The sequence below is a fragment of the Phalangium opilio genome, unplaced genomic scaffold (assembly GCF_054372755.1).
Source record: "Phalangium opilio isolate 3A_F unplaced genomic scaffold, DU_Popi_V2 ptg000046l_1, whole genome shotgun sequence".
NCBI lineage: Eukaryota > Metazoa > Arthropoda > Arachnida > Opiliones > Phalangiidae > Phalangium > Phalangium opilio.
The window spans coordinates 2,867,147-2,892,201 of record NW_028324169.1 but is presented as its reverse complement, the minus strand read 5'-3'; the positions used below and the strand labels follow the sequence as shown (position 1 = coordinate 2,892,201).

The window sequence follows — 25,055 nt, the reverse complement described above, 5'->3', positions numbered from 1 at the left end:
CTTTCTTTCACTCAGAAGGCCCGGGTTCGATTCCTGGTATCGGAGACAGTGCTTTTTACCGCGTTTAAAGAATAAATTAAAAGACACATTTATAGGGCTAATATCTAGGGTTGCTCAAACCAGTCCGATATGGTCTAGTGGCAAGGATATCTGGCTCTCACCCAGAAGGCATGGGTTCGATTCCCGGTATCGGAGCGAGTGCTTTTGTACCGCTTTTCAAGAATAGATTTAAGACTTGGTTGAGCTAGTCCGATATGGTCTAGTGGCTAGGATACCTGGCTTTCACCAGAAGGCGCGGGTTCGATTCCCGGTATCGGAGCGAGTGCTTTTGAACCGCTTTTCAAGAATAGATTTAAGACTTGCTTGAGCAAGTCTGATATGGTCTAGTGGCTAGGATACCTGGCTTTCACTCAGAAGTGCCGGGTTCGATTCCCGGTATAGGAGACAGTGCTTTTGAACCGTTTTTAAAGAATAAACTTAAGGTTATAGGTTTATGATTAGACTTAAGACTTGCTTAAGCAAGTCCGGTATGGTCTAGTGGCTAGGATTTCTGGCTTTCACCCAGAAGGCCCGGGTTCGATTCCCGGTATCGGAGACAGTGCTTTTGTACCGCTTTTAAAGAATAAATTTAAAGACACATTTATAGGACTAATATCTAAGGTTGCACAAACCAGTCCGATATGGTCTAGTGGCTAGGATATCTGGCTCTCACCTAGAAGGCACGGGTTTGATTCCCGGTATCGGAGCGAGTGCTTTTGTACCGCTTTTCAAGAATAGATTTAAGACTTGGTTGATCTAGTCCGATATGGTCTAGTGGCTAGGAAACCTGGCTTTCACTCAGAAGGCCCGGGTTCGATTCCCGGTATCGGAGCGAGTGCTTTTGTACCGCTTTTCAAGAAAAGATTTAAGACTTGGTTGATGTAGTCCGATACGGTCTAGTGGCTAGGATACCTGGCTTTCACTCAGAAGGCCCGGGTTCGATTCCCGGTATCGGAGCGAGTGCTTTTGAACCGTTTTTAAAGAATAAACTTAAGGTTATAGGTTTATGATTAGAATTAAGACTTGCTTAAGCAAGTTCTTTATGGTCTAGTGGCTAGGATTTCTGGCTTTCACCCAGAAGGCCCGGGTTCGATTCCCGGTATCGGAGACAGTGCTTTTGTACCGCTTTTCAAGAATAGAATTACGACTTGGTTGAGCTAGTCTAATATGGTCTAGTGGCAAGGATACCTGACTTTCACCCAGAAAGCCCGGGTTCGATTCCTGGTATCGGAGCGAGTGCTTTTGTACCGCTTTTCAAGAATAGATTTAAGACTTGGTTGAGATAGTCCGATATGGTCTAGTGGCTAGGATACCTGGCTTTCACCAGAAGGCCCGGGTTCGATTCCCGGTATCGGAGACAGTGCTTTTTACCGCTTTTAAAGAATAAATTAAAAGACACATTTATAGGACTAATATCTAGGGTTGCTCAAACCAGTCCGATATGGTCTAGTGGCAAGGATATCTGGCTCTCACCCAGAAGGCACGGGTTCGATTCCCGGTATCGGAGCGAGTGCTTTTGTACCGCTTTTCAAGAATAGATTTAAGACTTGGTTGAGCTAGTCCAATATGGTCTAGTGGCAAGGATACCTGGCTTTCAACCAGAAAGCCCGGGTTCGATTCGCGGTATAGGAGACAGTGCTTTTGTACCGCTTTTAAAGAATAAATTAAAAGACACATTTATAGGACTAATATCTAGGGTTGTCAAACCAGTCCGATATGGTCTAGTGGCTAGGATATCTGGCTCTCACTCAGAAGGCACGGGTTCGATTCCCGGTATCGAAGCGAGTGCTTTTGTACCGCTTTTCAAGAAAAGATTTAAGACTTGGTTGATGTAGTCCGATATGGTCTAGTGGCTAGGATACCTGGCTTTCACTCAAAAAGCCCGGGTTCGATTCCCGGTATCGGAGCGAGTGCTTTTGAACCGTTTTTAAAGAATAAACTTAAGGTTATAGGTTTATGATTAGAATTAAGACTTGCTTAAGCATGTCCGGTATGGTTTAGTGGCTAGGATATCTGTTTTTCACCCAGAAGGCCCGGGTTCGAATCCCGGTATCGGAGACAGTGCTTTTGTACCGCTTTTAAAGAATAAATTTAAGACTTGGTTGAGCTAGTCCAATATGGTCTAGTGGCAAGGATACCTGGCTTTCACCCAGAAAGCCCGGGTTCGATTCGCGGTATAGGAGACAGTGCTTTTGTACCGCTTTTAAAGAATAAATTAAAAGACACATTTATAGGACTAATATCTAGGGTTGCACAAACCAGTCCGATATGGTCTAGTGGCTAGGATATCTGGCTCTCACCTAGAAGGCACGGGTTTGATTACCGGTATCGGAGCGAGTGCTTTTGTACCGCTTTTCAAGAATAGATTTAAGACTTGGTTGAGCAAGTCCGATATGGTCTAGTGGCTAGGATACCTGGCTTTCACTCAGAAGGCCCGGGTTCGATTCCCGGTATCGGAGCGAGTGCATTTGAACCGTTTTTGAAGAATAAACTTAAGGTTGTAGGTTTATGATTAGAATTAAGACTTGGTTAAGCAAGTCCGATATGGTCTAGTGGCTAGGATACCTGGCTTTCACCAGAAGGCCCTGGATCGATTCCCGGTATCGGAGCGAGTGCTTTGTACCGCTTTTAAAGACTAAATTTAAAGACACATTTATAGGACTAATATCAAGGGTTGCTCAAAGCAGTCCGATATGGTCTAGTGGCTAGGATATCCGGCTCTCACCGAGAAGGCCCGGGTTCGATTCCCGGTATAGGAGACAGTGCTTTTGTACCGCTTTTCAAGAATGGATTTAAGACTTGGTTGATCTAGTCCGATATGGTCTAGTGGCTAGGATACCTGGCTTTCACTCAGAAGGCCCGGGTTCGATTCCCGGTACCGGAGCGAGTGCTTTTGAACCGTTTTTGAAGAATAGACTTAAGGTTATAGGTTTATGATTAGAATTAAGACTTGGTTAAGCAAGTCCGATATGGTCTAGTGGCTAGGATATCTGGCTCTCACCCAGAAGGCCCGGGTTCGATTAACGGTATCGGAGCGAGTGCTTTGTGCCGCTTTTAAAGACTAAATTTAAACACACATTTATAGGACTAATATCTAGGGTTGTTCAAGCCAGTCCGATTTGGTCTAGTGGCTAGGATATCCGGCTCTCACCGAGAAGGCCCGGGTTCGATTCCCGGTATCGGAGCGAGTGCTTTTGTACCGCTTTTAAAGAATAGATTTAAGACTTGGTTGAGCAAGTCCGATATGGTCTAGTGGCTAGGATAACTGGCTTTCACTCAGAAGGCCCGGGTTCGATTCCCGGTATCGGAGACAGTGCTTTTTACTGCTTTTAAAGAATAAATTAAAAGACACATTTATAGGACTAATATCTAGGGTTGCACAAACCAGTCCGATATGGTCTAGTGGCTAGGATATCTGGCTCTCAACCAGAAGGCACGGGTTCGATTCCCGGTATCGGAGCGAGTGCTTTTGAACCGTTTTTAAAGAATAAACTTAAGGTTATAGGTTTATGATTAGAATTAAGACTTGCTTAAGCATGTCCGGTATGGTTTAGTGGCTAGGATATCTGTTTTTCACCCAGAAGGCCCGGGTTCGAATCCCGGTATCGGAGACAGTGCTTTTGTACCGCTTTTAAAGAATAAATTTAAGACTTGGTTGAGCTAGTCCAATATGGTCTAGTGGCAAGGATACCTGGCTTTCACCCAGAAAGCCCGGGTTCGATTCGCGGTATAGGAGACAGTGCTTTTGTACCGCTTTTAAAGAATAAATTAAAAGACACATTTATAGGACTAATATCTAGGGTTGCACAAACCAGTCCGATATGGTCTAGTGGCTAGGATATCTGGCTCTCACCTAGAAGGCACGGGTTTGATTACCGGTATCGGAGCGAGTGCTTTTGTACCGCTTTTCAAGAATAGATTTAAGACTTGGTTGAGCAAGTCCGATATGGTCTAGTGGCTAGGATACCTGGCTTTCACTCAGAAGGCCCGGGTTCGATTCCCGGTATCGGAGCGAGTGCATTTGAACCGTTTTTGAAGAATAAACTTAAGGTTGTAGGTTTATGATTAGAATTAAGACTTGGTTAAGCAAGTCCGATATGGTCTAGTGGCTAGGATACCTGGCTTTCACCAGAAGGCCCTGGATCGATTCCCGGTATCGGAGCGAGTGCTTTGTACCGCTTTTAAAGACTAAATTTAAAGACACATTTATAGGACTAATATCAAGGGTTGCTCAAAGCAGTCCGATATGGTCTAGTGGCTAGGATATCCGGCTCTCACCGAGAAGGCCCGGGTTCGATTCCCGGTATAGGAGACAGTGCTTTTGTACCGCTTTTCAAGAATGGATTTAAGACTTGGTTGATCTAGTCCGATATGGTCTAGTGGCTAGGATACCTGGCTTTCACTCAGAAGGCCCGGGTTCGATTCCCGGTACCGGAGCGAGTGCTTTTGAACCGTTTTTGAAGAATAGACTTAAGGTTATAGGTTTATGATTAGAATTAAGACTTGGTTAAGCAAGTCCGATATGGTCTAGTGGCTAGGATATCTGGCTCTCACCCAGAAGGCCCGGGTTCGATTAACGGTATCGGAGCGAGTGCTTTGTGCCGCTTTTAAAGACTAAATTTAAACACACATTTATAGGACTAATATCTAGGGTTGTTCAAGCCAGTCCGATTTGGTCTAGTGGCTAGGATATCCGGCTCTCACCGAGAAGGCCCGGGTTCGATTCCCGGTATCGGAGCGAGTGCTTTTGTACCGCTTTTAAAGAATAGATTTAAGACTTGGTTGAGCAAGTCCGATATGGTCTAGTGGCTAGGATAACTGGCTTTCACTCAGAAGGCCCGGGTTCGATTCCCGGTATCGGAGACAGTGCTTTTTACTGCTTTTAAAGAATAAATTAAAAGACACATTTATAGGACTAATATCTAGGGTTGCACAAACCAGTCCGATATGGTCTAGTGGCTAGGATATCTGGCTCTCAACCAGAAGGCACGGGTTCGATTCCCGGTATCGGAGCTAGTGCTTTTGTACCGCTTTTCAAGAATAGATTTAAGACTTGGTTGATCTAGTCCGATATGGTCTGGTGGCTAGGATACCTGGCTTTCACTCAGAAGGCCCGGGTTCGATTCCCGGTACCGGAGCGAGTGCTTTTGAATCGTTTTTGAAGAATAGACTTAAGGTTATAGGTTTATGATTAGAATTAAGACTTGGTTAAGCAAGTCCGATATGGTCTAGTGGCTAGGATATCTGGCTCTCACCCAGAAGGCCCGGGTTCGATTACCGGCATCGGAGCGAGTGCTTTGTACCGCTTTTAAAGACTAAATTTAAACACACATTTATAGGACTAATATCTAGGGTTGTTCAAGCCAGTCCGATATGGTCTAGTGGCGAGGATATCCGGCTCTCACCGAGAAGGCCCGGGTTCGATTCCCGGTATCGGAGCGAGTGCATTGTACCGCTTTTAAAGACTAAATTTAAAGACACATTTATAGGACTTATATCTAGGGTTGCTCAAAGCAGTCCGATATGGTCTAGTGGCTAGGATATCCGGCTCTCACCGAGAAGGCCCGGGTTCGATTCCCGGTATAGGAGACAGTGCTTTTGTACCGCTTTTCAAGAATAGATTTAAGACTTGGTTGATCTAGTCCGATATCGTCTAGTGGCTAGGATACCTGGCTTTCACTCAGATAGCCCGGGTTCGATTCCCGGTACCGGAGCGAGTGCTTTTGAACCGTTTTTGAAGAATAGACTTAAGGTTATAGGTTTATGATTAGAATTAAGACTTGGTTAAGCAAGTCCGATATGGTCTAGTGGCTAGGATATCTGGCTCTCACCCAGAAGGCCCGGGTTCGATTAACGGTATCGGAGCGAGTGCTTTGTACCGCTTTTAAAGACTTAATTTAAACACACATTTATAGGACTAATATCTAGGGTTGTTCAAGCCAGTCCGATATGGTCTAGTGGCTAGGATATCCGGCTCTCACCGAGAAGGCCCGGGTTCGATTCCCGGTATCGGAGCGAGTGCTTTTGTACCGCTTTTAAAGAATAGATTTAAGACTTGGTTGAGCAAGTCCGATATGGTCTAGTGGCTAGGATAACTGGCTTTCACTCAGAAGGCCCGGGTTCGATTCCCGGTATCGGAGACAGTGCTTTTTACTGCTTTTAAAGAATAAATTAAAAGACACATTTATAGGACTAATATCTAGGGTTGCACAAACCAGTCCGATATGGTCTAGTGGCTAGGATATCTGGCTCTCAACCAGAAGGCACGGGTTCGATTCCCGGTATCGGAGCGAGTGCTTTTGTACCGCTTTTCAAGAATAGATTTAAGACTTGGTTGATCTAGTCCGATATGGTCTAGTGGCTAGGATACCTAGCTTTCACTCAGAAGGCCCGGGTTCGATTCCCGGTCTCGGAGACAGTGCTTTTTACTGCTTTTAAAGAATAAATTAAAAGACACATTTATAGGACTAATATCTAGGGTTGCACAAACCACTCCGATATGGTCTAGTGGCTAGGATATCTGGCTCTCACCCAGAAGGCACGGGTTCGATTCCCGGTATCGAAGCAAGTGCTTTTGTACCGCTTTCCAAGAAAAGACTTAAGACTTGGTTGATGTAGTCCGATATGGTCTAGTGGCTAGGATACCTGGCTTTCACTCAGAAGGCCCGGGTTCGATTCCCGGTATCGGAGCGAGTGCATTTGAACCGTTTTTGAAGAATAAACTTAAGGTTGTAGGTTTATGATTAGAATTAAGACTTGGTTAAGCAAGTCCGATATGGTCTAGTGGCTAGGATACCTGGCTTTCACCAGAAGGCCCGGGATCGATTCCCGGTATCGGAGCGAGTGCTTTGTACCGCTTTTAAAGACTAAATTTAAAGACACATTTATAGGACTAATATCTAGGGTTGCTCTAAGCAGTCCGATATGGTCTAGTGGCTAGGATATCCGGCTCTCACCGAGAAGGCCCGGGTTCGATTCCCGGTATCGGAGACAGTGCTTTTGTACCGCTTTTCAAGAATAGATTTAAGACTTGGTTGATCTAGTCCGATATGGTCTAGTGGCTAGGATACCTGGCTTTCACTCAGAAGGCCCGAGTTCGATTCCCGGTACCGGAGCGAGTGCTTTTGAACCGTTTTTGAAGAATAGACTTAAGGTTATAGGTTTATGATTAGAATTAAGACTTGGTTAAGCAAGTCCGATATGGTCTAGTGGCTAGGATATCTGGCTCTCACCAGGAAGGCCCGGGTTCGATTAACGGTATCGGAGCGAGTGCTTTGTACCGCTTTTAAAGACTAAATTTAAACACACATTTATAGGACTAATATCTAGAGTTGTTCAAGCCAGTCCGATATGGTCTAGTGGCTAGGATATCCGGCTCTCACCGAGAAGGCCCGGGTTCGATTCCCGGTATCGGAGCGAGTGCTTTTGTACCGCTTTTAAAGAATAGATTTAAGACTTGGATGAGCAAGTCCGATATGGTCTAGTGGCTAGGATAACTGGCTTTCAGTCAGAAGGCCCGGGTTCGATTCCCGGTATCGGAGACAGTGCTTTTTACTGCTTTTAAAGAATAAATTAAAAGACACATTTATAGGACTAATATCTAGGGTTGCACAAACCAGTCCGATATGGTCTAGTGGCTAGGATATCTGGCTCTCAACCAGAAGGCACGGGTTCGATTCCCGGTATCGGAGCGAGTGCTTTTGTACCGCTTTTCAAGAATAGATTTAAGACTTGGTTGAGCAAGTCCGATATGGTCTAGTGGCTAGGATAACTGGCTTTCACTCAGAAGGCCCGGGTTCGATTCCCGGTATCGGAGACAGTGCTTTTTACTGTTTTTAAAGAATAAATTAAAAGACACATTTATAGGACTAATATCTAGGGTTGCACAAACCAGTCCGATATGGTCTAGTGGCTAGGATATCTGGCTCTCAACCAGAAGGCACGGGTTCGATTCCCGGTATCGGAGCGAGTGCTTTTGTACCGCTTTTCAAGAATAGATTTAAGACTTGGTTGATCTAGTCCGATATGGTCTAGTGGCTAGGATACCTGGCTTTCACTCAGAAGGCCCGGGTTCGATTCCCGGTTTCGGAGACAGTGCTTTTTACTGCTTTTAAAGAATAAATTAAAAGACACATTTATAGGACTAATATCTAGGGTTGCACAAACCAGTCCGATATGGTCTAGTGGCTAGGATATCTGGCTCTCACCCAGAAGGCACGGGTTCGATTCCCGGTATCGAAGCGAGTGCTTTTGTACCGCTTTCCAAGAAAAGACTTAAGACTTGGTTGATGTAGTCCGATATGGTCTAGTGGCTAGGATACCTGGCTTTCACTCAGAAGGCCCGGGTTCGATTCCCGGTATCGGAGCGAGTGCATTTGAACCGTTTTTGAAGAATAAACTTAAGGTTGTAGGTTTATGATTAGAATTAAGACTTGGTTAAGCAAGTCCGATATGGTCTAGTGGCTAGGATACCTGGCTTTCACCAGAAGGCCCGGGATCGATTCCCGGTATCGGAGCGAGTGCTTTGTACCGCTTTTAAAGACTAAATTTAAAGACACATTTATAGGACTAATATCTAGGGTTGCTCAAAGCTGTCCGATATGGTCTAGTGGCTAGGATATCCGGCTCTCACCGAGAAGGCCCGGGTTCGATTTCCGGTATAGGAGACAGTGCTTTTGTACCGCTTTTCAAGAATAGATTTAAGACTTGGTTGATCTAGTCCGATATGGGCAAGTGGCTAGGATACCTGGCTTTCACTCAGAAGGCCCGAGTTCGATTCCCGGTACCGGAGCGAGTGCTTTTGAACCGTTTTTGAAGAATAGACTTAAGGTTATAGGTTTATGATTAGAATTAAGACTTGATTAAGCAAGTCCGATATGGTCTAGTGGCTAGGATATCTGGCTCTCACCCAGAAGGCCCGGGTTCGATTAACGGTATCGGAGCGAGTGCTTTGTACCGCTTTTAAAGACTAAATTTAAACACACATTTATAGGACTAATATCTAGGGTTGTTCAAGCCAGTCCGATATGGTCTAGTGGCTAGGATATCCGGCTCTCACCGAGAAGGCCCGGGTTCGATTCCCGGTATCGGAGCGAGTGCTTTTGTACCGCTTTTAAAGAATAGATTTAAGACTTGGTTGAGCAAGTCCGATATGGTCTAGTGGCTAGGATAACTGGCTTTCAGTCAGAAGGCCCGGGTTCGATTCCCGGTATCGGAGACAGTGCTTTTTACTGCTTTTAAAGAATAAATTAAAAGACACATTTATAGGACTAATATCTAGGGTTGCACAAACCAGTCCGATATGGTCTAGTGGCTAGGATATCTGGCTCTCAACCAGAAGGCACGGGTTCGATTCCCGGTATCGGAGCGAGTGCTTTTGTACCGCTTTTCAAGAATAGATTTAAGACTTGGTTGATCTAGTCCGATATGGTCTAGTGGCTAGGATACCTGGCTTTCACTCAGAAGGCCCGGGTTCGATTCCCGGTACCGGAGCGAGTGCTTTTGAATCGTTTTTGAAGAATAGACTTAAGGTTATAGGTTTATGATTAGAATTAAGACTTGGTTAAGCAAGTCCGATATGGTCTAGTGGCTAGGATATCTGGCTCTCACCCAGAAGGCCCGGGTTCGATTACCGGCATCGGAGCGAGTGCTTTGTACCGCTTTTAAAGACTAAATTTAAACACACATTTATAGGACTAATATCTAGGGTTGTTCAAGCCAGTCCGATATGGTCTAGTGGCGAGGATATCCGGCTCTCACCGAGAAGGCCCGGGTTCGATTCCCGGTATCGGAGCGAGTGCTTTTGTACCGCTTTTAAAGAATAGAATTAAGACTTGGTTGAGCTAGTCCAATATGGTCTAGTGGCAAGGATACCTGGCTTTAACCCAGAAAGCCCGGGTTCGATTTTCGGTATCGGAGCGAGTGCTTTTGTACCGCTTTTCAAGAATAGAACTAAGAGTTGGTTGAGCTAGTCCGATATGGTCTAGTGGCTAAGATATCTGGCTCTCACCCAGAAGGCCCGGGTTCGATTCCCGGTATCGGAGCGAGTGCTTTTGTACCGCTTTTCAAGAATAGATTTAAGACTTGGTTGAGCTAGTCCAATATGGTCTAGTGGCAAGGATACCTGGCTTTCACCCAGAAAGCCCGGGTTCGATTCGCGGTATAGGAGACAGTGCTTTTGTACCGCTTTTAAAGAATAAATTAAAAGACACATTTATAGGACTAATATCTAGGGTTGCACAAACCAGTCCGATATGGTCTAGTGGCTAGGATATCTGGCTCTCACTCAGAAGGCACGGGTTCGATTCCCGGTATCGAAGCGAGTGCTTTTGTACCGCTTTTCAAGAAAAGATTTAAGACTTGGTTGATGTAGTCCGATATGGTCTAGTGGCTAGGATACCTGGCTTTCACTCAGAAGGCCCGGGTTCGATTCCCGGTATCGGAGCGAGTGTTTTTGAACCGTTTTTAAAGAATAAACTTAAGGTTATAGGTTTATGATTAGAATTAAGACTTGCTTAAGCATGTCCGGTATGGTTTAGTGGCTAGGATATCTGTTTTTCACCCAGAAGGCCCGGGTTCGAATCCCGGTATCGGAGACAGTGCTTTTGTACCGCTTTTAAAGAATAAATTTAAAGACACATTTATAGGACTAATATCTAAGGTTGCACAAACCAGTCCGATATGGTCTAGTGGCTAGGATATCTGGCTCTCACCTAGAAGGCACGGGTTTGATTACCGGTATCGGAGCGAGTGCTTTTGTACCGCTTTTCAAGAATAGATTTAAGACTTGGTTGATCTAGTCCGATATGGTCTAGTGGCTAGGATACCTGGCTTTCACTCAGAAGGCCCGGGTTCGATTCCCGGTATCGGAGCGAGTGCTTTTGAACCGTTTTTGAAGAATAAACTTAAGGTTATAGGTTTATGATTAGAATTAAGACTTGGTTAAGCAAGTCCGATATGGTCTAGTGGCTAGGATACCTGGCTTTCACCAGAAGGCCCGGGATCGATTCCCGGTATCGGAGCGAGTGCTATGTACCGCTTTTAAAGACTAAATTTAAAGACACTTTTATAGGACTAATATCTAGGGTTGCTCAAACCAGTCCGATATGGTCTAGTGGCTAGGATATCCGGCTCTCACCGAGAAGGCCCGGGTTCGATTCCCGGTATCGGAGCGAGTGCTTTTGTACCGCTTTTCAAGAATAGAATTACGACTTGGTTGAGCTAGTCCGATATGGTCTAGTGGCTAGGATACCAGGCTTTCACCAGAAGGCCCGGGTTCGATTCCCGGTATCGGAGCGAGTGCTTTTGAACCGCTTTTCAAGAAGAGATTTAGGACTAGGTTGAGCAAGTCCGATATGGTCTAGTGGCTAGGATACCTGGCTTTCACTCAGAAGGCCCGGGTTCGATTCCCGGTATCGGAGACAGTGCTTTTGTACCGCTTTTAAAGAATAAATTAAAAGACACATTTATAGGACTAATATCTAAGGTTGCACAAACCAGTCCGATATGGTCTAGTGGCTAGGATATCTGGCTCTCACTCAGAAGGCACGGGTTCGATTCTCGGTATCGAAGCGAGTGCTTTTGTACCGCTTTTCAAGAAAAGATTTAAGACTTGGTTGATGTAGTCCGATACGGTCTAGTGGCTAGGATAACTAGCTTTCACTCAGAAGGCCCGGGTTCGTTTCCCGGTATCGGAGCGAGTGCTTTTGAACCGTTTTTAAAGAATAAACTTAAGGTTATAGGTTTATGATTAGAATTAAGACTTGCTTAAGCATGTCCGGTATGGTCTAGTGGCTAGGATATCTGGCTTTCATCCAGAAGGCCCGGGTTCGATTCCCGGTATCGGAGACAGTGCTTTTGTACCGCTTTTAAAGAATAAATTAAAAGACACATTTATAGGACTAATATCTAGGGTTGCTCAAACCAGTCCGATATGGTCTAGTGGCTAGGATATCCGGCTCTCACCGAGAAGGCCCGGGTTCGATTCCCGGTATTGGAGACAGTGCTTTTGTACCGCTTTTAAAGAATAAATTAAAAGAAACATTTATAGGACTAATATCTAGGGTTGCACAAACCAGTCCGATATGGTCTAGTGGCTAGGATATCTGGCTCTCACTCAGAAGGCACGGGTTCGATTCTCGGTATCGAAGCGAGTGCTTTTGTACCGCTTTTCAAGAAAAGATTTAAGACTTGGTTGATGTAGTCCGATACGGTCTAGTGGCTAGGATAACTGGCTTTCACTCAGAAGGCCCGGGTTCGTTTCCCGGTATCGGAGCGAGTGCTTTTGAACCGTTTTTGAAGAATAAACTTAAGGTTATAGGTTTATGATTAGAATTAAGACTTGCTTAAGCATGTCCGGTATGGTCAAGTGGCTAGGATACCTGGCTTTCACCAGAAGGCCCGGGATCGATTACCGGCATCGGAGCGAGTGCTTTGTACCGCTTTTAAAGACTAAATTTAAACACACATTTATAGGACTAATATCTAGGGTTGTTCAAGCCAGTCCGATATGGTCTAGTGGCGAGGATATCCGGCTCTCACCGAGAAGGCCCGGGTTCGATTCCCGGTATCGGAGCGAGTGCTTTTGTACCGCTTTTAAAGAATAGAATTAAGACTTGGTTGAGCTAGTCCAATATGGTCTAGTGGCAAGGATACCTGGCTTTAACCCAGAAAGCCCGGGTTCGATTTTCGGTATCGGAGCGAGTGCTTTTGTACCGCTTTTAAAGAATAGAATTAAGACTTGGTTGAGCTAGTCCAATATGGTCTAGTGGCAAGGATACCTGGCTTTAACCCAGAAAGCCCGGGTTCGATTTTCGGTATCGGAGCGAGTGCTTTTGTACCGCTTTTCAAGAATAGAACTAAGAGTTGGTTGAGCTAGTCCGATATGGTCTAGTGGCTAAGATATCTGGCTCTCACCCAGAAGGCCCGGGTTCGATTCCCGGTATCGGAGCGAGTGCTTTTGTACCGCTTTTCAAGAATAGATTTAAGACTTGGTTGAGCTAGTCCAATATGGTCTAGTGGCAACGATACCTGGCTTTCACCCAGAAAGCCCGGGTTCGATTCGCGGTATAGGAGACAGTGCTTTTGTACCGCTTTTAAAGAATAAATTAAAAGACACATTTATAGGACTAATATCTAGGGTTGCACAAACCAGTCCGATATGGTCTAGTGGCTAGGATATCTGGCTCTCACTCAGAAGGCACGGGTTCGATTCCCGGTATCGAAGCGAGTGCTTTTGTACCGCTTTTCAAGAAAAGATTTAAGACTTGGTTGATGTAGTCCGATATGGTCTAGTGGCTAGGATACCTGGCTTTCACTCAGAAGGCCCGGGTTCGATTCCCGGTATCGGAGCGAGTGTTTTTGAACCGTTTTTAAAGAATAAACTTAAGGTTATAGGTTTATGATTAGAATTAAGACTTGCTTAAGCATGTCCGGTATGGTTTAGTGGCTAGGATATCTGTTTTTCACCCAGAAGGCCCGGGTTCGAATCCCGGTATCGGAGACAGTGCTTTTGTACCGCTTTTAAAGAATAAATTTAAAGACACATTTATAGGACTAATATCTAAGGTTGCACAAACCAGTCCGATATGGTCTAGTGGCTAGGATATCTGGCTCTCACCTAGAAGGCACGGGTTTGATTACCGGTATCGGAGCGAGTGCTTTTGTACCGCTTTTCAAGAATAGATTTAAGACTTGGTTGATCTAGTCCGATATGGTCTAGTGGCTAGGATACCTGGCTTTCACTCAGAAGGCCCGGGTTCGATTCCCGGTATCGGAGCGAGTGCTTTTGAACCGTTTTTGAAGAATAAACTTAAGGTTATAGGTTTATGATTAGAATTAAGACTTGGTTAAGCAAGTCCGATATGGTCTAGTGGCTAGGATACCTGGCTTTCACCAGAAGGCCCGGGATCGATTCCCGGTATCGGAGCGAGTGCTATGTACCGCTTTTAAAGACTAAATTTAAAGACACTTTTATAGGACTAATATCTAGGGTTGCTCAAACCAGTCCGATATGGTCTAGTGGCTAGGATATCCGGCTCTCACCGAGAAGGCCCGGGTTCGATTCCCGGTATCGGAGCGAGTGCTTTTGTACCGCTTTTCAAGAATAGAATTACGACTTGGTTGAGCTAGTCCGATATGGTCTAGTGGCTAGGATACCAGGCTTTCACCAGAAGGCCCGGGTTCGATTCCCGGTATCGGAGCGAGTGCTTTTGAACCGCTTTTCAAGAAGAGATTTAGGACTAGGTTGAGCAAGTCCGATATGGTCTAGTGGCTAGGATACCTGGCTTTCACTCAGAAGGCCCGGGTTCGATTCCCGGTATCGGAGACAGTGCTTTTGTACCGCTTTTAAAGAATAAATTAAAAGACACATTTATAGGACTAATATCTAAGGTTGCACAAACCAGTCCGATATGGTCTAGTGGTTAGGATATCTGGCTCTCACTCAGAAGGCACGGGTTCGATTCTCGGTATCGAAGCGAGTGCTTTTGTACCGCTTTTCAAGAAAAGATTTAAGACTTGGTTGATGTAGTCCGATACGGTCTAGTGGCTAGGATAACTAGCTTTCACTCAGAAGGCCCGGGTTCGTTTCCCGGTATCGGAGCGAGTGCTTTTGAACCGTTTTTAAAGAATAAACTTAAGGTTATAGGTTTATGATTAGAATTAAGACTTGCTTAAGCATGTCCGGTATGGTCTAGTGGCTAGGATATCTGGCTTTCATCCAGAAGGCCCGGGTTCGATTCCCGGTATCGGAGACAGTGCTTTTGTACCGCTTTTAAAGAATAAATTAAAAGACACATTTATAGGACTAATATCTAGGGTTGCTCAAACCAGTCCGATATGGTCTAGTGGCTAGGATATCCGGCTCTCACCGAGAAGGCCCGGGTTCGATTCCCGGTATTGGAGACAGTGCTTTTGTACCGCTTTTAAAGAATAAATTAAAAGAAACATTTATAGGACTAATATCTAGGGTTGCACAAACCAGTCCGATATGGTCTAGTGGCTAGGATATCTGGCTCTCACTCAGAAGGCACGGGTTCGATTCTCGGTATCGAAGCGAGTGCTTTTGTACCGCTTTTCAAGAAAAGATTTAAGACTTGGTTGATGTAGTCCGATACGGTCTAGTGGCTAGGATAACTGGCTTTCACTCAGAAGGCCCGGGTTCGTTTCCCGGTATCGGAGCGAGTGCTTTTGAACCGTTTTTGAAGAATAAACTTAAGGTTATAGGTTTATGATTAGAATTAAGACTTGCTTAAGCATGTCCGGTATGGTCAAGTGGCTAGGATACCTGGCTTTCACCAGAAGGCCCGGGATCGATTCCCGGTATCGGAGCGAGTGCTATGTACTAGACCATATCGGACTAGCTCAACCAAGTCTTAATTCTATTCTTGAAAAGCGGTACAAAAGCACTCGCTCCGATACCGGGAATCGAACCCGTGCCTTCTGGGTGAGAGCCAGATATCCTAGCCACTAGACCATATCGGACTGGTTTGTGCAACGCTAGATATTTGTCCTATAAATGTGTCTTTAAATTTATTCTTTAAAAGCGGTACAAAAGCACTGTCTCTGATACCGGGAATCGAACCCGGGCCTTCTGAGTGAAAGCCAAAATCCTAGCCACTAGACCATATCGGACTAGCTCAACCAAGTCTTAAATCTATTCTTGAAATACGGTACAAAAGCACTCGCCCCGATACCGGGAATCGAACCCGGGCTTTCTGGGTGAAAGCCAGGTATCCTTGCCACTAGACCATATTGGACTAGCTCAACCAAGTCTTAATTCTATTCTTGAAAAGCGGTACAAAAGCACTCGCTCCGATACCGGGAATCGAACCCGGGCCTTCTCGGTGAGAGCCGGATATCCTAGCCACTAGACCATATCGGACTTGCCTAACCAAGTCTTAATTCTAATCATAAACCTATAACCTTAAGTTTATTCTTCAAAAACGGTTCAAAAAGCACGCGCTCCGATACCGGGAATCGAACCCGGGCCTTCTGAGTGAAAGCCAGGTATCCTAGCTGTTGTTGTTTGACGCAAGAACGACTCTGGGTTTAACTGGTTATAAACTCTTTATTAAGTTAATTAAAACATTTAAGTTAATTTCCGGGAACGCTACTGACAACTGATATCTGAGAACAGATAACTGGGAACTGATCAACTGTGAACTGAGAACTGACGACTGAGAACTGAAAACGTTATCGGAATGTTATCCGGTTATATAGTTAAGGCATCGCGATAAAAAATAAAGATTACAAGAATGACCGCGATGCATAAAAAACACAAGTGTAGAAAATATAATCTGGATATAGATAAAAAACAACCGGTATTATCTCTAATTTACAACAGTCCCTCTTAATATCGGTGGTTTCAATCTTCTATCCAGGGGGTGGTCATTTAATTATTTCCAGTCCAAGGGCTTTGACGCAGAGGAGATGCTTCGGACGGAACAGGCTCTTCGTACAGATGTCAGCTGGCATTTCCTCTGTTGGTAGATACCGCAAGGCTATATGTCCCTGGTCGTAGGTGTCTCGAATGAAGTGGTGCCGGATGTCAATGTGCTTCGTTCTGGCATGGAAAACAGGATTCTGAACGAGTTTCTGGGTACCCTGGTTGCCGTTGTACAGCTCGATCGCCTGAACTGATACTCTAAGTTCGTTGAGAAGTCCCTTGAGATATATGGCTTCTTTGGTTGCGTCGGACATTGCCATATATTCTGCTTCTGTACTGGACAAGGCAACAGTTCGCTGTTTCCGGGCTTCCCAGGATACTGCAGCGCCGGCTAGTTTGAAGACATATCCAGTATATGACTTCCTATCTTTCAGACAGCCTCCATAGTCTGCATCAACGAAACCCTGGATTGGCAATCCGGCCTTCCGATAAAGCAACCCATGATGAAGAGTTCCCTTCAGGTATCTCAGAACTCTTTTCCCGGCTATCCAATGAGTTTCGTCATAACTTGTGTTGAACTGGCTCAATGCGCTGACTGAATACGCCATATCCGGTCGTGATGACACTACCAGGTACATGAGAGAGCCGACCAGAGATTGATACGGAATACGACTGATCTCTTCTGCTACTGGGTGTTCTGGACTTTGCAACTTGTTGTTGGCATCCATTGGAGTCGCTATTGTTTTGGAATCTTGCATGTTGAAACGTTCCAGGACCGTTTCTGCATATTTCGCTTGGGAAATCCGGATGGTATTTTGTTTTAGATCTTGGTGAAATTCCATTCCGAGACAGTGATGGATTGGCCCCAGGTCCTTCATATCGAATTTTCTCCCAAGTTCATGCTTTACATCAGTCATCCAATCCGGGTTGTTGCTTGCAAGGATCAGATCGTCTACGTAGACTCCAATGATCATAACATCTTCCGCGACTCGTAAAACGTATAAGCAGGGGTCGCTCTTCAATGGTGTCATTCCAATTTCCGAAAGTCTTTGATGTAACTTCTTGTACCATTGGCGGCCCGATTGTTTTAAGCCGTAGAGGGATTTCTTGATACGACACACTTTATGTCCCTCTTCTTCCAGGTCGCTGGTCCATTTCTTTGCTCTGGCAATGATCGACTTGTCGAACCGGGTTGACTTGACGATTTCTTCGAGGGATTCTGTTAATCCTTCCGGGACGACCATATATATTTCTTCCTCGAGTTCGCCATTAAGATAGGCCGTGACGACATCCATTTGGTGGACTTCCAAACCGATTTCCACAGCAAGGGCCATAAGCAGTCTTATCGAGCTGGATCTAATGACGGGTGCGAACGTCTCTTGGTAGTCGATCCCTGGTCTCTGGGCAAAACCTTTCGCTACGAGCCTGGCTTTCCTTTTATCTACTTCTCCGCTGGGTAAGTACTTCGTTCGGAAGACTAAACGATTTCCAAGGACCTTCTGGTTTTCCGGACAAACAACGATGTCCCAGGTTTCGCACTTGATAAGCGAAACGAACTCTTCCGTTACTGCTTTCTTCCAATCGTTTGCGTACGGAGAAGCCAGGGCTTGCTTCATGGACAAAGGTTCTGACAAGATGGCTAGGTTTGCTGACTCATCAGACAGGGTTTCTTGCTCGTCAGTAGCCTCTTCAGTGGACTCTTCTGAGACGCTCGGAATCATGTTGAACTTTTTCTTCGGTCGTCCGGGTACTCCAGTTCTTATTTTCTTCGGTCTTCCAGGACCTTTCTTCAGAACGAGGGTTTCTGACGGTTCTTCAAAGACGTCGTCGTTTTCCTGGGAATTAGATTCTTCCGGGATTTCATCTTTGAACTCCTTTTTGACTTCTTTGAGTTCTTCTCCGCCTGGCGGTTTTGCAGCGTGTGTAGTGGCCGGGACTTCGATTTCGCCTTTAGCTTTGCTTCCGTATTTCAGGTTGACTTCTGGAGTGACGAAATCATCATATCCGCCTTGTTTATTAAATTCTCCCAGGAACTTGACATTTCGACTTCGGTAAATTTGCTTCTCGGACGGAACCCATAGTCGATAGGCCTTCGAGACTTCAGAATAGCCGATGAAAACACATTCTTTGCTCCTGGCTGCTAACTTCCCCTTCCTTTTATTTTCGTCCAACAGCAAAGCTTTGTCGCCGAAAATCTTCAAATGTTGCAGGGATGGCTTCTTTCCGGTCCATCTGGTAAATGGTAATTCTCCATTTATGCTCCGGGAAGGACAACGGTTTCGAATGTAGTTAGCCGTGGCCATCGCTTCTGCCCAGAATGATGGTGGAAGTTGCGCTTGTATCATCATACATCGGGCCATATCTAGGAGTGTTCTGTTCTTTCTTTCGGCAATGCCATTCTGTTCCGGGGTGTATGGTACGGTGAGCCTTCTTTTTATCCCAGAGTCTTTCAGGAATCTGTCGAATCCATTGTTGCAGTATTCGGTTCCGTTGTCGGACTGCAAGGTCTTGATTTTTCTCCCGGTTTCCACTTCAGCTCGTTTCTTGAATTCTTTAAAGGCTTTCAACACTTCGCTCTTGTGTTTTACAAAGCTGACTTCACTCCACCGGGAATAATCATCAGTGAAAACGACGATGTACTTGGCTCCACTCATCGACGTTACTCTCATCGGGCCGCATACGTCAGAGTGTACTATTTCCAGGACATGCGAGGTGCGGCTATCTTCAGGTTTCGGGAACGACTCCTTCGATTGCTTTCCTTTGATACAGATTTTGCAGATTCCCAGACTCCCATCTTTTTCAATGTTGAGTCCCGTAGCCAAATTCTTCCGGGCCATTTCCTTTAAACTTCTCTCGTTCAAGTGACCGAGTAGGAAATGCCAATTTTTCAGGTTGCTTCTAGGCTTTATTTCCGATTGCACTGCATGGACCGTTTCTTCAGCCTTTCTCAGGAAATAAAGGTCTCCAACTCTGTCAGCAACTGCAATCACTTCCCCGGTTGCCGTCTTAATCCAGGCCTGCGACTTCTTGAATGTGACCTCATGTCCTTTGTCTGTCATCTTGGCAATGGATAGGAGATTTGTTCTTAAATCCGGGACATGAAGGGCTCGTTCCAGGCGAAGAATTCGATTGTCGCTGCCATTCGTTGCGGGTACTTTTGCTTCGCCAACACCTCGTATCTTCGTTGACTCTGCAGTGGCCAGGTTTAAAGATTTCGTGGTCTCTTCGTAAACGTTGAAGCAGTCTCTGCTGGAAGTCATATGTGAGGTGGCTCCGCTGTCCAGGCACCAGGAATCTTGATCAGCCTTCAGGTGCAATGCGAATTCTTCCTCGGCCAAATTTTCTGCCAGTACATGATGGGCGTTTTCTTTCTTTCTGGTTCTTATGCCTGAACCATGGTTTCTGTCGGGGCAATCGGCTACCTTGTGGCCGGGTTTCCTGCATCCATGACACTTGTACTTAAAGGTCGTGCTTCCTCGTCCACGTAAGCCTCTTCCTTTACCCCTTTCTGCAGTTTTCCGGGAAAAGTGGTTACTGCCCATCATCGCATTCTGCACGGGTTCGTCTTCCCTAGATTGCTTGGCGTCCGATTCCTCCAGGATCTTTATTTTTAAGCCTTCTGGATCAGGTAACGTATCCCTGGACTCTATTGCGCACCGGAAGTTCTCGTATGATTCTGGTAGACTGTATAACAACATAATGGCCAGTAGGTCGTCGTTTACAGCTACTCCCATGTCAGCCAACTTGTCTACTGCGTCGAAGAATTCTCGGACGTGATCCCGGACATCTTCTCCCTCCTTCATTTTCTTGAGGGTCAGTTTCTTCAGCAGCGTGGCTTTCCGGGCAGGTCCACTGGACTGGTAGATGGATTCGAGCTTCTGCCACAGTTCCCGTGAGGTGGTGCAATTCTTTACTTGCTTCAACTCCGACGGACTGATCGACAAGATTAGGTCCGCTCTTGCCTTCCGATCATTACTGTCCCAGGTAGCGACCGCCTGGGCGTTGCCTTCCGTTCCCCGTACCGGAGTTGGCCTCGTTGAAGTTCCATCTACGTACTCCCAGAGGTCGTTCTTTTGAAGCAGGGCTTCCACTTGCATTTTCCAGGTATCATAATTATCCTTAGTTAACGTCTCGATTCGTCCCAGGTGATTTCCGGCCATTCTATGTCTGACTCCGCACCTTAAAGGATAATCTTCCCGGCGTTGAACTTCTTATGACTTCTAAACCTCTGCGCAGTGGAAGCGTGCTGGGTTCATAACCTGTTGTTGTTTGACGCAAGAACGACTCTGGGTTTAACTGGTTATAAACTCTTTATTAAGTTAATTAAAACATTTAAGTTAATTTCCGGGAACGCTACTGACAACTGATATCTGAGAACAGATAACTGGGAACTGATCAACTGTGAACTGAGAACTGACGACTGAGAACTGAAAACGTTATCGGAATGTTATCCGGTTATATAGTTAAGGCATCGCGATAAAAAATAAAGATTACAAGAATGACCGCGATGCATAAAAAACACAAGTGTAGAAAATATAATCTGGATATAGATAAAAAACAACCGGTATTATCTCTAATTTACAACACTAGCCACTAGACCATATCGGACTAGCTCAACCAAGTCTTAAATCTATTCTTGAAAAGCGGTACAAAAGCACTCGCTCCGATACCGGGAATCGAACCCGTGCCTTCTGGGTGAGAGCCAGATATCCTAGCCACTAGACCATATGGACTGGTTTGTGCAACGCTAGATATTTGTCCTATAAATGTGTCTTTAAATTTATTCTTTAAAAGCGGTACAAAAGCGCTGTCTCTGATACCGGGAATCGAACCCGGGCCTTCTGGGTGAAAGCCAAAATCCTAGCCACTAGACCATATCGGACTAGCTCAACCAAGTCTTAAATCTATTCTTGAAATACGGTACAAAAGCACTCGCCCCGATACCGGGAATCGAACCCGGGCTTTCTGGGTGAAAGCCAGGTATCCTTGCCACTAGACCATATTGGACTAGCTCAACCAAGTCTTAATTCTATTCTTGAAAAGCGGTACAAAAGCACTCGCTCCGATACCGGGAATCGAACCCGGGCCTTCTCGGTGAGAGCCGGATATCCTAGCCACTAGACCATATCGGACTTGCTTAACCAAGTCTTAATTCTAATCATAAACCTATAACCTTAAGTTTATTCTTCAAAAACGGTTCAAAAAGCACTCGCTCCGATACCGGGAATCGAACCCGGGCCTTCTGAGTGAAAGCCAGGTATCCTAGCCACTAGACCATATCGGACTAGCTCAACCAAGTCTTAAATCTATTCTTGAAAAGCGGTACAAAAGCACTCGCTCCGATACCGGGAATCGAACCCGTGCCTTCTGGGTGAGAGCCAGATATCCTAGCCACTAGACCATATCGGACTGGTTTGTGCAACGCTAGATATTTGTCCTATAAATGTGTCTTTAAATTTATTCTTTAAAAGCGGTACAAAAGCACTGTCTCTGATACCGGGAATCGAACCCGGGCCTTCTGGGTGAAAGCCAAAATCCTAGCCACTAGACCATATCGGACTAGCTCAACCAAGTCTTAAATCTATTCTTGAAGTACGGTACAAAAGCACTCGCCCCGATACCGGGAATCGAACCCGGGCTTTCTGGGTGAAAGCCAGGTATCCTTGCCACTAGACCATATTGGACTAGCTCAACCAAGTCTTAATTCTATTCTTGAAAAGCGGTACAAAAGCACTCGCTCCGATACCGGGAGTCGAACCCGGGCCTTCTCGGTGAGAGCCGGATATCCTAGTCACTAGACCATATCGAACTTGCTTAACCAAGTCTTAATTCTAATCATAAACCTATAACCTTAAGTTTATTCTTCAAAAACGGTTCAAAAAGCACTCGCTCCGATACCGGGAATCGAACCCGGGCCTTCTGATTGAAAGCCAGGTATCCTAGCCACTAGACCATATCGGACTAGCTCAACCAAGTCTTAAATCTATTGCTGAAAAGCGGTACAAAAGCACTCGCTCCGAAACCGGGAATCGAACCCGGGCCTTCTGGTTGAGAGCCAGATATCCTAGCCACTAGACCATATCGGACTGGTTTGTGCAACCCTAGATATCAGTCCTATAAATGTGTCTTTAAATTTATTCTTTAAAAGCGGTACAAAAGCACTGTCTCTGATACCGGGAATCGAACCCGGGCCTTCTGGGTGAAAGCCAGATATCCTAGCCACTAGACCATATCGGACTTGCATAACCAATTCTTAGTTCTAATCGTAAACCTATAACCTTAAGTTTATTCTTCAAAAACGGTTCAAAAGCACTCGCTCCGAGACCGGGAATCGAACCCGGGCCTTCTGAGTGAAAGCCAGGTATCCTAGCCACTAGACCATATCGGACTAGCTCAACCAAGTCTTAAATCTATTCTTGAAATGCGGTACAAAACCACTCGCTCCGATACCGGGAATCGAACCCGGGCCTTGTGGTGAAAGTCAGGTATCTTAGCCACTAGACAATATCAGACTAGCGCAACCAAGTCTTAAATCTATTCTTGAAAAGCGGTACAAAAGCACTCGCTCCCATACCGGGAATCGAACCCGGATCTTCTGGGTGAAAACCAGATATCCTAGCCACTAGACCATATCGGACTTGCTTAACCAAGTCTTAATTCTATTCATAAACTTATATCCTTAATTTTATTCTTCAAAAACGGTACAAAAGCACTCGCTCCGATACCGGGAATCGAACCCGTGCCTTCTGGGTGAGAGCCAGATATCCTAGCCACTAGACCATATCGGACTAGCTCAACCAAGTCTTAAATCTATTCTTAAAATGCGGTACTAAAGCACTCGCTCCGATACCGGGAATCGAACCCGGGCTTTCTGGGTGAAAGCCAGGTATCCTTGCCACTAGACCATATTGGACTAGCTCAACCAAGTCTCAATTCTATTCTTGAAAAGCGGTACAAAAGCACTCGCTCCGATACCGGGAATCGAACCCGGGCCTTCTCGGTGAGAGCTGGATGTCCTAGCCACTATACCATATCGGACTGGTTTGTGCAACCCTAGATATTAGTCATATAAATGTGTCTTTAAATTTAGTCTTTAAAAGCGGTACAAAGCACTCGCTCCGATACCGGGAATCGAACCCGGGCCTTCTGAGTGAAAGCCAGGTATCCTAGCCACTACACTGAGAGAAAAAACCATAGTTTTAACATGATCATGTAGTGTTCATTTTACGGTGACTACTGTAGTTCCAATTCACAGTAGGAATTCGGTATATTCCACGAACCAACATTCTGTAATTGTAACAAGACTAATGGTAGGATATATTCTACAACAAAAATCTGTATATACAATATAACCATCCGTAATTCTAACAGATGGTATTCTTGAGATATTTACATGACATCCCGTTTACAAGTTACAACGGAGAATGCATGTTAAAGTTTCATTTAATACTAGTAATTTCTACATTGTGTTTATCTGTGCATTTTATGAGTTACAAAGCAAAATTACAGGCAGCTTTCGTTGCTCTCATATTTGTAGATTTTACAGGATTTCATGTCAAATGCAATAACATACTACCAGATTTAACGTGTTACGAAACTGAAGGATCTACTGTTAATCGTATGTAGGATCTACGGTTAATCGTGTGTAGGATCTACGGTTAATCGTATGTAGGATCTACGGTTAATCGTATGTAGGATCTACGGTTAATCGTATGTAGGATCTACGGTTAATCTTAAGTATGATCTACGGTTAATCTTAAGTAGGATCTACGGTTAATCGTATGTAGGATCCACGGTTAATCGTATGTATGATCTACGGTTAATCGTATGTATGATCTACGGTTAATCGTATGTATGATCTACGGTTAATCGTATGTAGGATCTACGGTTAATCGTATGTAGGATCTACGGTTAATCTTATGTAGGATCTACGGTTAATCGAATGTAGGATCCACGGGTAATCGAATGTAGGATCTACGGTTAATCGAATGTAGGATCTACGGTTAATCGAATGTAGGATCTACGGTTAATCGAATGTAGGATCTACGGTTAATCCTATGAAATTTAAAGTAGTGTGAAACTATAGGATGTACGGCTAATCCTAAGAGATTTAACGTAGTGTGGAACTATATAGGATCTACGGCTGTTCCTACGAGATTTAACGTAGTGTGGAAATGTATCATCTGCTATAACATTCTTAACATAAGTTTTTACACTCTTCTTTATCTATACATGTACAAGTAAGCGTCCTGACTGACAGATAATCATGAGGTACAGCCCAGTTCATTAGGAAAGGATTTTACAATCTGCAGCCATCTTGAAAAATGGCGGACAAAAATGTGAAAAATCTTCTTTATAGAATAACTCCCACGGGCTTCGACTGATTTCACTTAAATTTAGTTTTCGGGTTCTCAATGTTCTATACTCCTGCGAAGGGTGAAAGTTGCCAACACGTTTTAAAATGGCGGCGAAAAAATAACAGAAAAGGTCCCGACCGGCTGACGGGCAACGCCGGGTGATTTTGGTTAAAGTTAATAATAATTAATAATGTATTTATGTCATTTGTACTTCATAGTTTAAAAATAAGTTTTCTTTCAGCAATAGACCAATTCGGAAATTACATACAGAG

General features: G+C 44.9%; 37 non-coding genes across 37 annotated transcripts; 31 read left to right on the top strand and 6 right to left on the bottom strand.

The window, feature by feature from the left end:
• Positions 1 to 123: 123 nt before the first annotated feature.
• Positions 124 to 195, top strand: TRNAE-CUC (transfer RNA glutamic acid (anticodon CUC)). Its single transcript has one exon. It is a non-coding gene; the product is annotated as a tRNA-Glu (tRNA).
• Positions 196 to 523: 328 nt separating this feature from the next.
• Positions 524 to 595, top strand: TRNAE-UUC (transfer RNA glutamic acid (anticodon UUC)). Its single transcript has one exon. It is a non-coding gene; the product is annotated as a tRNA-Glu (tRNA).
• Positions 596 to 1,474: 879 nt separating this feature from the next.
• TRNAE-CUC (transfer RNA glutamic acid (anticodon CUC)) lies at positions 1,475 to 1,546 on the top strand. The gene has a single exon. It is a non-coding gene; the product is annotated as a tRNA-Glu (tRNA).
• Positions 1,547 to 3,427: 1,881 nt separating this feature from the next.
• On the top strand, positions 3,428 to 3,499 carry TRNAE-CUC (transfer RNA glutamic acid (anticodon CUC)). The gene has a single exon. It is a non-coding gene; the product is annotated as a tRNA-Glu (tRNA).
• Positions 3,500 to 4,980: 1,481 nt separating this feature from the next.
• Positions 4,981 to 5,052, top strand: TRNAE-CUC (transfer RNA glutamic acid (anticodon CUC)). The gene has a single exon. It is a non-coding gene; the product is annotated as a tRNA-Glu (tRNA).
• A 204-nt stretch (positions 5,053 to 5,256) lies between these two features.
• Positions 5,257 to 5,328, top strand: TRNAE-CUC (transfer RNA glutamic acid (anticodon CUC)). The gene has a single exon. It is a non-coding gene; the product is annotated as a tRNA-Glu (tRNA).
• Positions 5,329 to 5,406: 78 nt separating this feature from the next.
• On the top strand, positions 5,407 to 5,478 carry TRNAE-CUC (transfer RNA glutamic acid (anticodon CUC)). Its single transcript has one exon. It is a non-coding gene; the product is annotated as a tRNA-Glu (tRNA).
• Positions 5,479 to 5,982: 504 nt separating this feature from the next.
• On the top strand, positions 5,983 to 6,054 carry TRNAE-CUC (transfer RNA glutamic acid (anticodon CUC)). Its single transcript has one exon. It is a non-coding gene; the product is annotated as a tRNA-Glu (tRNA).
• Positions 6,055 to 6,257: 203 nt separating this feature from the next.
• On the top strand, positions 6,258 to 6,329 carry TRNAE-CUC (transfer RNA glutamic acid (anticodon CUC)). Its single transcript has one exon. It is a non-coding gene; the product is annotated as a tRNA-Glu (tRNA).
• A 203-nt stretch (positions 6,330 to 6,532) lies between these two features.
• TRNAE-CUC (transfer RNA glutamic acid (anticodon CUC)) lies at positions 6,533 to 6,604 on the top strand. The gene has a single exon. It is a non-coding gene; the product is annotated as a tRNA-Glu (tRNA).
• Positions 6,605 to 6,957: 353 nt separating this feature from the next.
• TRNAE-CUC (transfer RNA glutamic acid (anticodon CUC)) lies at positions 6,958 to 7,029 on the top strand. The gene has a single exon. It is a non-coding gene; the product is annotated as a tRNA-Glu (tRNA).
• Positions 7,030 to 7,383: 354 nt separating this feature from the next.
• TRNAE-CUC (transfer RNA glutamic acid (anticodon CUC)) lies at positions 7,384 to 7,455 on the top strand. Its single transcript has one exon. It is a non-coding gene; the product is annotated as a tRNA-Glu (tRNA).
• A 203-nt stretch (positions 7,456 to 7,658) lies between these two features.
• On the top strand, positions 7,659 to 7,730 carry TRNAE-CUC (transfer RNA glutamic acid (anticodon CUC)). The gene has a single exon. It is a non-coding gene; the product is annotated as a tRNA-Glu (tRNA).
• A 203-nt stretch (positions 7,731 to 7,933) lies between these two features.
• On the top strand, positions 7,934 to 8,005 carry TRNAE-CUC (transfer RNA glutamic acid (anticodon CUC)). The gene has a single exon. It is a non-coding gene; the product is annotated as a tRNA-Glu (tRNA).
• A 203-nt stretch (positions 8,006 to 8,208) lies between these two features.
• On the top strand, positions 8,209 to 8,280 carry TRNAE-CUC (transfer RNA glutamic acid (anticodon CUC)). The gene has a single exon. It is a non-coding gene; the product is annotated as a tRNA-Glu (tRNA).
• Positions 8,281 to 9,059: 779 nt separating this feature from the next.
• TRNAE-CUC (transfer RNA glutamic acid (anticodon CUC)) lies at positions 9,060 to 9,131 on the top strand. The gene has a single exon. It is a non-coding gene; the product is annotated as a tRNA-Glu (tRNA).
• A 203-nt stretch (positions 9,132 to 9,334) lies between these two features.
• Positions 9,335 to 9,406, top strand: TRNAE-CUC (transfer RNA glutamic acid (anticodon CUC)). The gene has a single exon. It is a non-coding gene; the product is annotated as a tRNA-Glu (tRNA).
• Positions 9,407 to 9,610: 204 nt separating this feature from the next.
• On the top strand, positions 9,611 to 9,682 carry TRNAE-CUC (transfer RNA glutamic acid (anticodon CUC)). Its single transcript has one exon. It is a non-coding gene; the product is annotated as a tRNA-Glu (tRNA).
• Positions 9,683 to 9,760: 78 nt separating this feature from the next.
• On the top strand, positions 9,761 to 9,832 carry TRNAE-CUC (transfer RNA glutamic acid (anticodon CUC)). The gene has a single exon. It is a non-coding gene; the product is annotated as a tRNA-Glu (tRNA).
• A 178-nt stretch (positions 9,833 to 10,010) lies between these two features.
• On the top strand, positions 10,011 to 10,082 carry TRNAE-CUC (transfer RNA glutamic acid (anticodon CUC)). The gene has a single exon. It is a non-coding gene; the product is annotated as a tRNA-Glu (tRNA).
• A 756-nt stretch (positions 10,083 to 10,838) lies between these two features.
• TRNAE-UUC (transfer RNA glutamic acid (anticodon UUC)) lies at positions 10,839 to 10,910 on the top strand. Its single transcript has one exon. It is a non-coding gene; the product is annotated as a tRNA-Glu (tRNA).
• Positions 10,911 to 11,138: 228 nt separating this feature from the next.
• On the top strand, positions 11,139 to 11,210 carry TRNAE-CUC (transfer RNA glutamic acid (anticodon CUC)). Its single transcript has one exon. It is a non-coding gene; the product is annotated as a tRNA-Glu (tRNA).
• A 177-nt stretch (positions 11,211 to 11,387) lies between these two features.
• TRNAE-UUC (transfer RNA glutamic acid (anticodon UUC)) lies at positions 11,388 to 11,459 on the top strand. Its single transcript has one exon. It is a non-coding gene; the product is annotated as a tRNA-Glu (tRNA).
• Positions 11,460 to 11,814: 355 nt separating this feature from the next.
• Positions 11,815 to 11,886, top strand: TRNAE-UUC (transfer RNA glutamic acid (anticodon UUC)). Its single transcript has one exon. It is a non-coding gene; the product is annotated as a tRNA-Glu (tRNA).
• A 655-nt stretch (positions 11,887 to 12,541) lies between these two features.
• Positions 12,542 to 12,613, top strand: TRNAE-CUC (transfer RNA glutamic acid (anticodon CUC)). Its single transcript has one exon. It is a non-coding gene; the product is annotated as a tRNA-Glu (tRNA).
• Positions 12,614 to 12,916: 303 nt separating this feature from the next.
• On the top strand, positions 12,917 to 12,988 carry TRNAE-CUC (transfer RNA glutamic acid (anticodon CUC)). Its single transcript has one exon. It is a non-coding gene; the product is annotated as a tRNA-Glu (tRNA).
• Positions 12,989 to 13,317: 329 nt separating this feature from the next.
• Positions 13,318 to 13,389, top strand: TRNAE-UUC (transfer RNA glutamic acid (anticodon UUC)). The gene has a single exon. It is a non-coding gene; the product is annotated as a tRNA-Glu (tRNA).
• Positions 13,390 to 13,744: 355 nt separating this feature from the next.
• On the top strand, positions 13,745 to 13,816 carry TRNAE-UUC (transfer RNA glutamic acid (anticodon UUC)). Its single transcript has one exon. It is a non-coding gene; the product is annotated as a tRNA-Glu (tRNA).
• A 228-nt stretch (positions 13,817 to 14,044) lies between these two features.
• Positions 14,045 to 14,116, top strand: TRNAE-CUC (transfer RNA glutamic acid (anticodon CUC)). Its single transcript has one exon. It is a non-coding gene; the product is annotated as a tRNA-Glu (tRNA).
• Positions 14,117 to 14,293: 177 nt separating this feature from the next.
• TRNAE-UUC (transfer RNA glutamic acid (anticodon UUC)) lies at positions 14,294 to 14,365 on the top strand. The gene has a single exon. It is a non-coding gene; the product is annotated as a tRNA-Glu (tRNA).
• Positions 14,366 to 14,720: 355 nt separating this feature from the next.
• TRNAE-UUC (transfer RNA glutamic acid (anticodon UUC)) lies at positions 14,721 to 14,792 on the top strand. The gene has a single exon. It is a non-coding gene; the product is annotated as a tRNA-Glu (tRNA).
• A 658-nt stretch (positions 14,793 to 15,450) lies between these two features.
• Positions 15,451 to 15,522, bottom strand: TRNAE-CUC (transfer RNA glutamic acid (anticodon CUC)). The gene has a single exon. It is a non-coding gene; the product is annotated as a tRNA-Glu (tRNA).
• Positions 15,523 to 21,763: 6,241 nt separating this feature from the next.
• On the bottom strand, positions 21,764 to 21,835 carry TRNAE-CUC (transfer RNA glutamic acid (anticodon CUC)). The gene has a single exon. It is a non-coding gene; the product is annotated as a tRNA-Glu (tRNA).
• Positions 21,836 to 22,315: 480 nt separating this feature from the next.
• Positions 22,316 to 22,387, bottom strand: TRNAE-UUC (transfer RNA glutamic acid (anticodon UUC)). The gene has a single exon. It is a non-coding gene; the product is annotated as a tRNA-Glu (tRNA).
• A 53-nt stretch (positions 22,388 to 22,440) lies between these two features.
• On the bottom strand, positions 22,441 to 22,512 carry TRNAE-CUC (transfer RNA glutamic acid (anticodon CUC)). Its single transcript has one exon. It is a non-coding gene; the product is annotated as a tRNA-Glu (tRNA).
• Positions 22,513 to 22,591: 79 nt separating this feature from the next.
• On the bottom strand, positions 22,592 to 22,663 carry TRNAE-UUC (transfer RNA glutamic acid (anticodon UUC)). The gene has a single exon. It is a non-coding gene; the product is annotated as a tRNA-Glu (tRNA).
• Positions 22,664 to 23,142: 479 nt separating this feature from the next.
• TRNAE-CUC (transfer RNA glutamic acid (anticodon CUC)) lies at positions 23,143 to 23,214 on the bottom strand. Its single transcript has one exon. It is a non-coding gene; the product is annotated as a tRNA-Glu (tRNA).
• Positions 23,215 to 25,055: the final 1,841 nt, after the last annotated feature.